The following is a 10,279-nucleotide window of genomic DNA, read 5'->3' as shown; positions in this document are numbered from 1 at the left end:
ATCATGCTATGAGCCTTGGGCTTGTTTGTCATATGTCCCTTTCTGTCATGATTTTTGATGATCTGCGTTCATTGCTTTGATTCTTGACTTTCTTTTCAGGCCCTGTACCCGTCCTCAAGCTTCACAAATAATCTGCGTTTCTCAGATATCGCTCTTTTGCCCCTAGTTGAACTTTGTCCTTGCGTTGAGGCTCTTGTACTTATCAAATTCTTATCCGGGTAATGCTTAACATTTCTTTTGTTTAGAGTATGTCATTTCACTATTTATCATGTGAATAAATCACACAATGAAGTGCATGAAATTGGTCAGGTAGGGACAAAAAGGGTATCTCACATTTATTTATTTCAAATGTAGCAAACGAAAAAGTTAATCAATGATAGTAAGAAAAAGTGTCATAAAGAGAAATGGGATCGCATTCAATGGATACAAATGCTCTAGATATTCAACACATGAACTCTTCCATGTTTCTTAATCAAGAATCTTTTCAAACATGACTTCTTGCTTAGAAGATTTTGAGCTGCTGAAAATGCTTCAAATATTATAGTCTTGCTGTTTAACCCACTATTCAACCGCCTTGCTCTTTAAGCCCGGGTTTGCCTCATTAGAATGCCCTTTTGGGTTTTCATCCTAATCTTTTATGTTAATCAAGACGGCCTTTTCGGGTTTTCACCTTGATCTCCTTTTTTTTTAGGCATAATATTTCTTCACAGCATCTGAATTCACTGGATTAGGTAACTCCTTCCCATCCATCTCAGTGAGAATCAAAGCTCCACCCGAGAATGCCTTCTTTACGACGTATGGACCTTCCCAATTTGGTGCCCATTTTCCTCACAGGTCTTTTTGTATTGGGAGAATCTTTCTTAGTACGAGTTCTCCTTCGTGGAATTCTCTTGGCCGTACTTTCTTGTCATGGGCTGCGATCATTCTCTTCTGATACATCTGTCCATGACACATTGCCTTCAAACGTTTTTCTTCGATGAGGTTCACCTAGTTATATCGAGCTCGAACCCATTCTGCGTCCTCTAATTTCAACTCCATCAAGACTCGTAGAGAGGGGATCTCAACTTCGATGGGTAGCACAGCTTCTATTCCATAGACCAAAGAGAAAGGGGTTGCACCCGTAGATGTCCGCACAGATGTGCGATATGCATACAAAGCAAACGGTAGCTTCTCGTGCCAGTCTTTATATGTCTCGGCCATTTTCCTAATGATTTTCTTAATATTCTTGTTGGCCACTTCAACAGCTCCATTCATTTTTGGGCGATAGGGTGAGGAGTTATGATGCTTTATTTGAAATTGCTCACATACTTCTTTCATCATCTTGTTGCTCAGATTCAAGGCGTTATCTGAAATGATTCTTTCAGGCAAACCACATTGACAAATGATTTCCCTTTTAAAAAACTTGCAAACTGCAGTCTTCGTCACGTTGGCAAACGAAGCGACTTCTATCCACTTTGTAAAGTAATCAATAACCACAAAGATGAATCGATGTCCATTAGAAGCTTTTAGGGAAATTGGCCCTATGACATCCATGCCCCACATAGAAAAAGTCCACGGAGAAGTCATAACATGAAGGGGCGAAGGGGCCACATTAATCTTATCGCCATAAATTTGACATTTGTGGCATTTTGTTGCAAAACTATGCAGTCGCTTTCCATCATCAACTAGTAGTAACCGAGTCTCATAATCTTCCTGGCCATAGTGAAACCATTGGCATGTGTCCCACAGATTCCCTCATGGACATCTTCAAGTATTTTTCTAGCTTCAACAGCATCCACGCATCTCAAGAGCACCCGATCTTTTCCTCTTTTGTACAGGATGTCCCCATCAAGAACAAATCCCGCTGCCATTCTTCTGATTATTCTTTTGTCATTCTCATTGGCTTGTTCGGGATACCTTTGATTCTTGATATATTCTAAGACATCATGGAACCATTGCCGTCCATCTAGCTCTTTCCCAATGCTGAAACAATGTGTAGGGACTTCATATATGCTCATTTGCAGAGGAATTATTTTTGTTTCTCTATTTTCTTTGAACATTGAAGTCAAAGTGGCCAGGGTATCAGCCAATTGGTTTTCTTCTCGTGGGAAGTAACTAAAAGTTACTTCTTTAAATTCTTTGATCAGTTCCGCCACTAGAGCACTATATTTGACTAATTTCGGATCTCTTACTTCCCAATCTCTACGGATTTGGTAAATTACCAGCGCCGAGTCTCCGTATACCTCTAAAGTTTTGATTTTTCGTTCAATTGCTACACGAAGTCCCACGATACAAGCCTCATATTCCGCTATGTTATTGGTACAGAAGAAGTTTAATCTGGCAGTGAAAGGATAATGGTTCCCTTCTGGTGATACTAAGACTGCTCCAATCCTATGCCCCAATGCGTTCGATGCACCATCAAAGCTCATCTTCCATGACTTCTCTTTAGGCAACTCACACTCTTTTTCTGTAATGTACATTAAGTCTTCATCCGAAAAATTAAATTTGAACGGCTCGTATTCATCCATTGTTCGAGTTGCTAAGAAGTCAGCTATTGCGCTTCCTTTTATTGACTTTTGGCTCACATGGACAATATCGTATTCTGATAGTAAGATCTGCCATCGTGCCATTCTTTCTGAGAGTGCAGGTGATTCCATCATGTACTTTATTGGATCCAGCTTTGAAATTAACCATGCCGTATGATACAACATATATTGCCTGAGTCTCTGAGCTACCCAAAACAATGCGCAACAGAATTTTTCAAATGACGAATACTTTGCCTCATACTCTGTGAACTTTTTGCTGATATAGTAAATCACATTTTCTTTCTTTCCTGACTCGTCGTGTTGCCCCAGTACGCAACCCATTGAATTTTCGAACACAGTCAAATGCAATATCAATGGTCTTCCCGGAGTTGACAGTACTAGCACTAGAGGACTAGACAAATATTGTTTTATCTTATCAAAGGCCATCTGACATTCCTCATTCCATTCTCCCGGGTTATGTTTTCGAAGAAGCCGAAAGATTAGGTCACACTGGTTAGTAAGTTGAGCAATGAACCGAGTGATGTAGTTCAACCTCCCTATAAATCCTCTGACTTCCTTTTGCGTGCGCGGAGGTGGTAACTCTTAAATGGCCTTTATTTTATTTGGATCAACCTCGATACCTCTTTCACTGATAATGAAGCCTAGCAACTTTCCCGAGGTACCTCCAAACGTACATTTAGCTGGATTAAGCTTTACCTGAAACTTTCTCAGCCTTTCGAACAACTTCTTGAGGTTCACTACATGCTCTTCTTCCCCTCAGGATTTAGCAATCATATCGTCGACGTAGACCTCTATTTCTTTATGCATCATGTCATGGAATAAAGTCACTATAGCTCTCTAATATGTTGCCCCAGCATTTTTTAACCCAAATGGCATCTCCTTGAAACATTGTTACGAAGGTAGTTTTTTCCATATCCTCAGGGGCCATCTTGATCTGATTATATCCCGAGTATCCATCCATGAAGGAAAATAATGAATGTTTTGTTGTGTTATCCACCAATGTATTAATGTGTGGTAAGGGAAAATTATCTTTAGGACTTGCTCGATTCAAGTCACGATAATCCACGCACATTCGTACTTTGTCGTCTTTCTTTGGTACCGGGACTATGTTAGCCACCCATTCTGGATATTTGGAGGCTTGTAGGAAGCCAGCATCAAACTGTTTCTTGACTTCCTCTTTTATTTTCAACAACATCTCAGGTCTCATCCGTCTTAGCTTTTGTTGAATGAGTTTTCATTCTGACTTTAATGGGAGCTTATGGACCACTACATCTTCATCCAATCCTGGCATGTCTTGATATGACCATGCGAATACATCTTTGTACTCGCGGAGTAAAGCAATCAAATTATGCCTAGTGCCCCCTGAAATAGAGGTCCCGATCTTCACTTCTTGCTTCCTTTCTTCAGTTCCCAAATTTACTGTCTCAACATGTTCTTGATGAGGTAGAATCTGTTTATCTTCTTGTTCTACCATTCTTAGTAAGTCAGGAGACCAGACATAGTCTTCAACATTTCCCTCAACTTCAAACTCTCCTAAACAAATAGCCTTTTCGAAATCGATTTCAGGACTCGTAACAGGTTTGTTCATGCCATTGATATCTGAGCACCTGAAAGCTGAATAGAAAAGGAAACTATAGAGGAGCATCAAAGTATTGGGACCAACAGGCATAATGTGAGATATATGCAATGACAGGTTGTGAAAAGAGGGAAAAATTATGAAGTTAATGAAAATGTAAAGACTATGACACAATGCATCTTCATTAATGTTCATTTAAATGATAAAGAGCAAATCATAAGCTCTTACAAAAGAATCCCTCTATTACTTAGGGACAAACAAAAATAATAGTGTTAATATTGAGCATTACTCTGGAGAAGATTTAGAAACTACAAGGAGCTCCACAGCAGTCCAATTGTTCAAAACAAATCCAAGAGGACAAGGGCGTATCGTTGAAACATCTTTAATTGCATCACTTCATTTGTCAATGACATTTATACTGACATTCTGAAGACCCTTTCAATTAATAACATCGTGCTTCGTGGATTATCTTGCCCGGGGTATATCATTCCTGCAGATGTAAATGTTTTTGACAAAGGAGGGTACGTTATGGGTCCCCATTCTATTTCTCGGCCTAAGGTTCTTGCGATCCTTCTTTCTTGATCTTTCTTCCATTGTTTTCTTCTTTGGTGCACATCTGGTTGGAACCCTAAACCGTATCGAGCTTTGTGATGTACTGGCTTTAAAGCCCTGACTATTCCTTACAGGTACCTTCGCAAACCTTTCCTTGCTCGGGCTCCTCTTCCCACAGTCATCTTGATGCTCATCCTAGTATTTCTCCACAGTTTTGGCACGGGAATTTTGTTTCCCTCAACGACGAATGTGACGTTGACAAATTTAAGGGATCGGAAGGAACATTCTATAGCATCTTTACTCACTTCAATGTATGGTGCGTCGGTAGAAATAGATGCTACAATGTCTTCTTCTCCCTCGGCAGTGACCAAACAACCATCCATGATAAATTTCACCTTTTGATGGAGGGATGATGGGACCGCTCTAGCGGAATGGAGCCAGGGTTTTCCCAAAAGGCAGTTATATGAGGGTGTAATGTTCATGACTTGGAACTCGGCATCATATATATAGGGACCTACTTTTAGAGGGATCTCGATCTTCCCTATGACTTCATGTCTTGTCCCATCGAATGCCCTTACTGTGGAATGACAGGGCCTTAAATAGGACAGATCCATCGGAATTCTAGAAAGCATGGCCAAGGGCATGACATTGAGTGCCGACTCATTATCGATGAGCACGTTCGGTATTATGTAACCCTTGCAGTGGGTTGTGATATGCAATGCTTTCACGGAGCCTCTACCATTGGGTGGCATTTCATCATCACTAAAAGAAATGAAATTATCTGCGTTTAGATTATTCACCCATCTGTCAAGCTTCTCAACGGATATATTGTTTGCTACATAAGCTTGATTCAACACTTTTAACAATGTGTTCCGGTGTGGCTCTGAATTTAACAGTAGAGATAAAATCGAGATTTGTGCTGGTTGCTTATTCAATTGTTCTACCACATTGTACTCACTGTGCTTGATAAATTTCAAGAACTCCTGTGCTTCCTCCTCATCCACAGGCTTTTTAGTTTCTTGCACGGGTGGAGTTTCCTGCTCGACTTTGGCCTCATACATCACTGCCTTTCCTTTTTGCTTCTAGTCACTGTTTTTCTTTATCGGCTCAATCTCTTTAAAATAACACCGCCCACTGCGGGTAAAATGGCCTACCTCCCCAACATCTCCTGTTGTGGTTTCGGATTTTTCACCTTCAGGTGTAACGATGTTGATATCGTATTTCCACGGTACCGCCTTGTCGTCCTTGTAAGGGAAAGGAGATGGTACTTCAATGATCATCTTTGGTTTTACCGGCTCCTTCTTCGCGTCGTAATAAATTATTAACGGTCGATCGGCGCTATATGGGAAACCTGACGATTGATTGTCAGAGGTGCATATTTCTCCTCTATCGGCCTCTTCGCCTTTATTAATGATCCCAATCTCCTTATTATCCATCCGGTCTTGAAGTAACCTTTTAAATTCCTCACACGACTGAATGTCGTGCCCTACAATTCTATAGAAACTGCAAAAACCTTGATCTCCTTCTCTGAGATTTCTGTCGGGGCGACAGAACAATCCCTTCTTAACCAGTACCTCCCAGATTTTCTGCAAAGGCGTCCTTATTTCCAAAACACATCTTTTGACTTACCATTCATCTTCTTTCCCCACCACGCTCACATTTCCTTCGGTATGGTTAGGGAATGGGTTCCCAGCCGTACCGCCAGTACCATCAAATCGCAAAATGCCCGCATCGATGAGTCCTTAAACTTTCCTTTTGAAAGCAAGACAGTTTTCCGTAGAGTGTCTCTGGTTCCCAACGTGATATACACAATTAGCGTTTGGATCGTACCATTTCGGGTATGGAGGCTTAAAGTGTGCCATGTAATGGGGAGATATTAATTGTTTTTCCAAAAGTTTTGGGTAAAATTCCTCATACGACACAGGGATATGAGTAAATTGTGGTCTCTCGGAATTGGGCCTTACTGGTCTTGGTTTGTTTCTGGGTTGGCTTTGAGCAGGTACAGTGTTTTATTGAAATGTGGTGGCGGGTCTTTGATTTTTCATGGCGTATACGAGGTAGGAATGAGGCAGTGCTTGGTAGTAAGGGGTTTGAGGAGGATAATAGAAATTCGGAGGTGGATAATTTCGAGGTCGGGGTTGGTTTGGATACGAATTATGGGTATAACAGCTTTCCATTCCCACCATATGGGCTTCTGGTTCTTTCTTCTTCATGGGCGCTACCCTTCTTGAACTTTCTTGATCTTCCATTCTACCGCTTTTGACGGCGTTCTCTATAAGCTCACCGGATATTACAATATCCGCAAAGTCCTTCGTGGCACTTCCCACTAGTTTGTCATAAAACGGTTCCTTTAAGGTGTTGATAAAGAGGACGGTTATCTCCGTTTTTGTTAGCGGGGGTTCCACTTGGGCCAAGACATCTCTCCACCTTTGAGCGTATTGCCTAAAGGTTTCTGCTGGTTTTTTTCCATCATTTGTAGAGTCATTTGATCAGGCACCATATCCGATACATGCTTGTACTGCTCACAGAATGCTGACGCCAAGTTCTTCCAAGATCAAATCTTTTCCCTACTAAGCTGGTTGTACCATCGAAGAGTCGATCTTACTAGACTATCCTGAAAACAATGTATGAGTAGCTTATCTTCATTCACATAACCAGTCATCTTCCGGCAAAATATGATGAGATGCGCTTTTGGGCATCTTGTCCCATCGTACTTTTCAAAATCCGGTACCTTAAACTTTGGAGGCAAAACTAAATCGGGTACCAAATTGAGCTCTTTAGCGCTCAGTGCAGAGAAGACTTCAGTGTATTCTATCGCTTTGAGTCTTTCCTTTAGGCTCCTATATTTCTCCTTTGTATCATGATCATCCAATTTCAACCTGGCTATCTCTATCGAATCGTCCAAATCTAGAACGAGTGGATCAATAGGACTAGCCCCCGGGTTTGATACGAACATTCCTTGCCCCAGATTAGTAGGTGGCGCAAGTCGTTGCTCCAGGCTTGTAGGTTCCCATTGAGCGTACCCTCTTTGTGTTAAATAGGCGTGCGGTGGAGTAAATCCTGGCGGATGGGGCGGATCCTGATCGAGGTTAACCCTTGACTGTGGTTCCACAACGTCAGGGTTCATAGGTCCCTTTCCTTTTTCCAGAGCCGACATCATTTCCATCATCTTGGCCATTTGATCCTTCTGTTCGAGCGATTCTTCTCGATATCTCACTATTAAATCTCTTGTCTCTTGCTGCGACTTGGCCAACTGCTCTTGTAATTCCCTTTGGATTCTTTCCATCCTTTCAATCCTTTAATTGAATTCAACCTCCATTACTCTAGCTTATCGGCGTGTCCTATACGAATGACGTGGTTCCAGTCTTGTGGTATTACAACTGCGAATTGTATGTTTTAACCTCAGCGAATGATTATGGGATATGCAATGAATGAATAAATGAATGAATGCATAAATGTCAAATGAATGTTAGTCGTGAATAAATATGCAAGAATTTAGTGTTGACTTCAAGACGGCCCCTATTTAGGCATTTCATTTATCAAAAGAGTCCATTACAAAATATTTTTCCATTTTTGATTAAGCCATTACACAAACTTCCTAGCTATATCGCCATATTTCTTTACTCGTGCTAAGAATTCTGATATGTTTGATCTTCGACTTGGAGGGAATTAGCAAATGAGAGTTTCAGCTTCTTCCGATAGTTGTACCACGTGCATGGCTACCCTACGAATTTCATTGATCAAATAGCTAAGTTGCATTTCTTTTTCTTGGAGGCCCTCTTCATAAGCACAAATGTCTCTATCATACTGACTATTCTTTTCTTCCAAAGCCTCCAAGAGAGTATCTAGCTGTTGTTAACGATCTTGTAGCATGTCTTCTAAATCTCGTATCCTCTCTTTTAGTTCTTGACATTTAGATCGACTAGTCATTACCTCGGCAGACACAGCTTTATATTCAGCGTTCTTCTTCCTTAGCTCCATCATAGCCCGCGCAGCCTTTTCTTCTTCTTTCTTTGCTTTTCCTTTCCAGAATTCCATCCCTCTATTGATGTTGCTAATTTCCTCCTTCCATTCTGTTGACGATTTGCCCAACCTACTGTTTTTTATTGTGCCTCTTAACTTTTTATTTTCCAGATGAAGATCCCTTAAGTCATTTTTTACAACTTCAGCTTCTTTTTGCGCTTTCTCAGTTCTGGATCTTTCAATCTGAACGTTGATCTTCAGTTGGTAGTTTTCTCCTAAAGAGCACTAAGGTTCTGAGGTATCTTGGCCTTCTCCGTTCAAATTCTTGTCTTGCCATTTTTAGCTTAGATGGCACTTCTTCCGATAAAGGATTCTGGACAGTGTAATTTGTCGACGAGATGTGTTGACTATTCATTCGTTGCTTTCTCCATATGACGTAATCTTGGGTGAGGGTGTCAGCGTATAGAGCTAACTCCATGAGATGAATTCTCCTCCAAGACTTTGCGGTATCTCGGACCCTCTTCATATATCCCTCACCTGCAAAAGCAAACTCAGACTGTGCTAATCCTCCGGTGGCGGGTATGAATTGTTGTGAAAAAAATTACCTTTGAACCATTAACGGAGCGTATCCAATTCCTCCCCATAACCCGAGTAGTGGCACCCAATCTTGATTTCCAACCTTGTATAACAGAACCGAAGGGCGGATCCACGGTGCTCTCCAGGTTACATCTTCAGCTCGAAGGTTCTAAAAAACTAAAACACAATACTCTTCGGTGACATCCCTTGGCCATTCTTTCTCAAGATAGGCTTCCAACGGAGCGAAAGTTTTTGAAAACATGTGGTACGGTGTGTGCTCTACTTTCCAGAAATGGCTCAAAATCCAGACATTGTGTAACTGCGCGCATTCGATAAAGCATCCTTCCCTTTTTCTCCTACAACTGCTTAGGGATCTGAAGGTCTTGGCCAAAATAGTTGGGATAGGGTTGATTCCTTGCTTTAACTTTTCAAAGAAGTCCACTACTGCAACCTCTATATGTCCCAGAACTTTTGGAAAGACGACCAATCCGTAAATGGCCAAAGCGAATAGATTCACTTTTTTCAAAATATCGGGATGATTTAAGACTAAATCCCGTAGAGAAAACCACGGAATGCAGCTGATTTCATTCTTTTTCTTTATTTGTTTCTCGGCCCACGTGTCGGTCAAGCCAGTCAACTTTACCAGCTTTTTCTTGAAAATCATCGGCTTGGGCTCCTTCACATAAATCTTGTAGAATTGCACATTATCAATACGAAGTAAAGCAGCGTACTCTTCCACGGTTGGGGTCATATCTTCTTGATTGAAAATGAAACACTGGTAAGCCAGATCCCAAAATCTAATCATGGCCTGAATCAATCTTTCATCTATGTTGATGGCGATTAGGCTGGCTATATCCCCGTACCTCTCAGTGAAGATACCCCTAGTGTCCGAGTCCCACTAATTCCAAACCCGAACCAAATCTTTAAGGTTATTCTGGCAAACATTCACAGTTACGTGCTCGGGCAGATTGGCAATACATCCCTCCGCTAGACTATCCCCTTTTTCTTTCTGAGTTTTTAGAGACCAGTCCCGAACCACGGCATTCTTCTCAGTTGTTTGTATAATTGACTCTTCCATTAGAAACCC

The sequence above is a fragment of the Gossypium hirsutum genome, chromosome A02 (genome assembly GCF_007990345.1).
Source record: "Gossypium hirsutum isolate 1008001.06 chromosome A02, Gossypium_hirsutum_v2.1, whole genome shotgun sequence".
Taxonomy (NCBI): domain Eukaryota; kingdom Viridiplantae; phylum Streptophyta; class Magnoliopsida; order Malvales; family Malvaceae; genus Gossypium; species Gossypium hirsutum.
The sequence above is the reverse complement of the archived record's forward strand: the minus strand, read 5'-3'. Positions refer to the sequence as shown.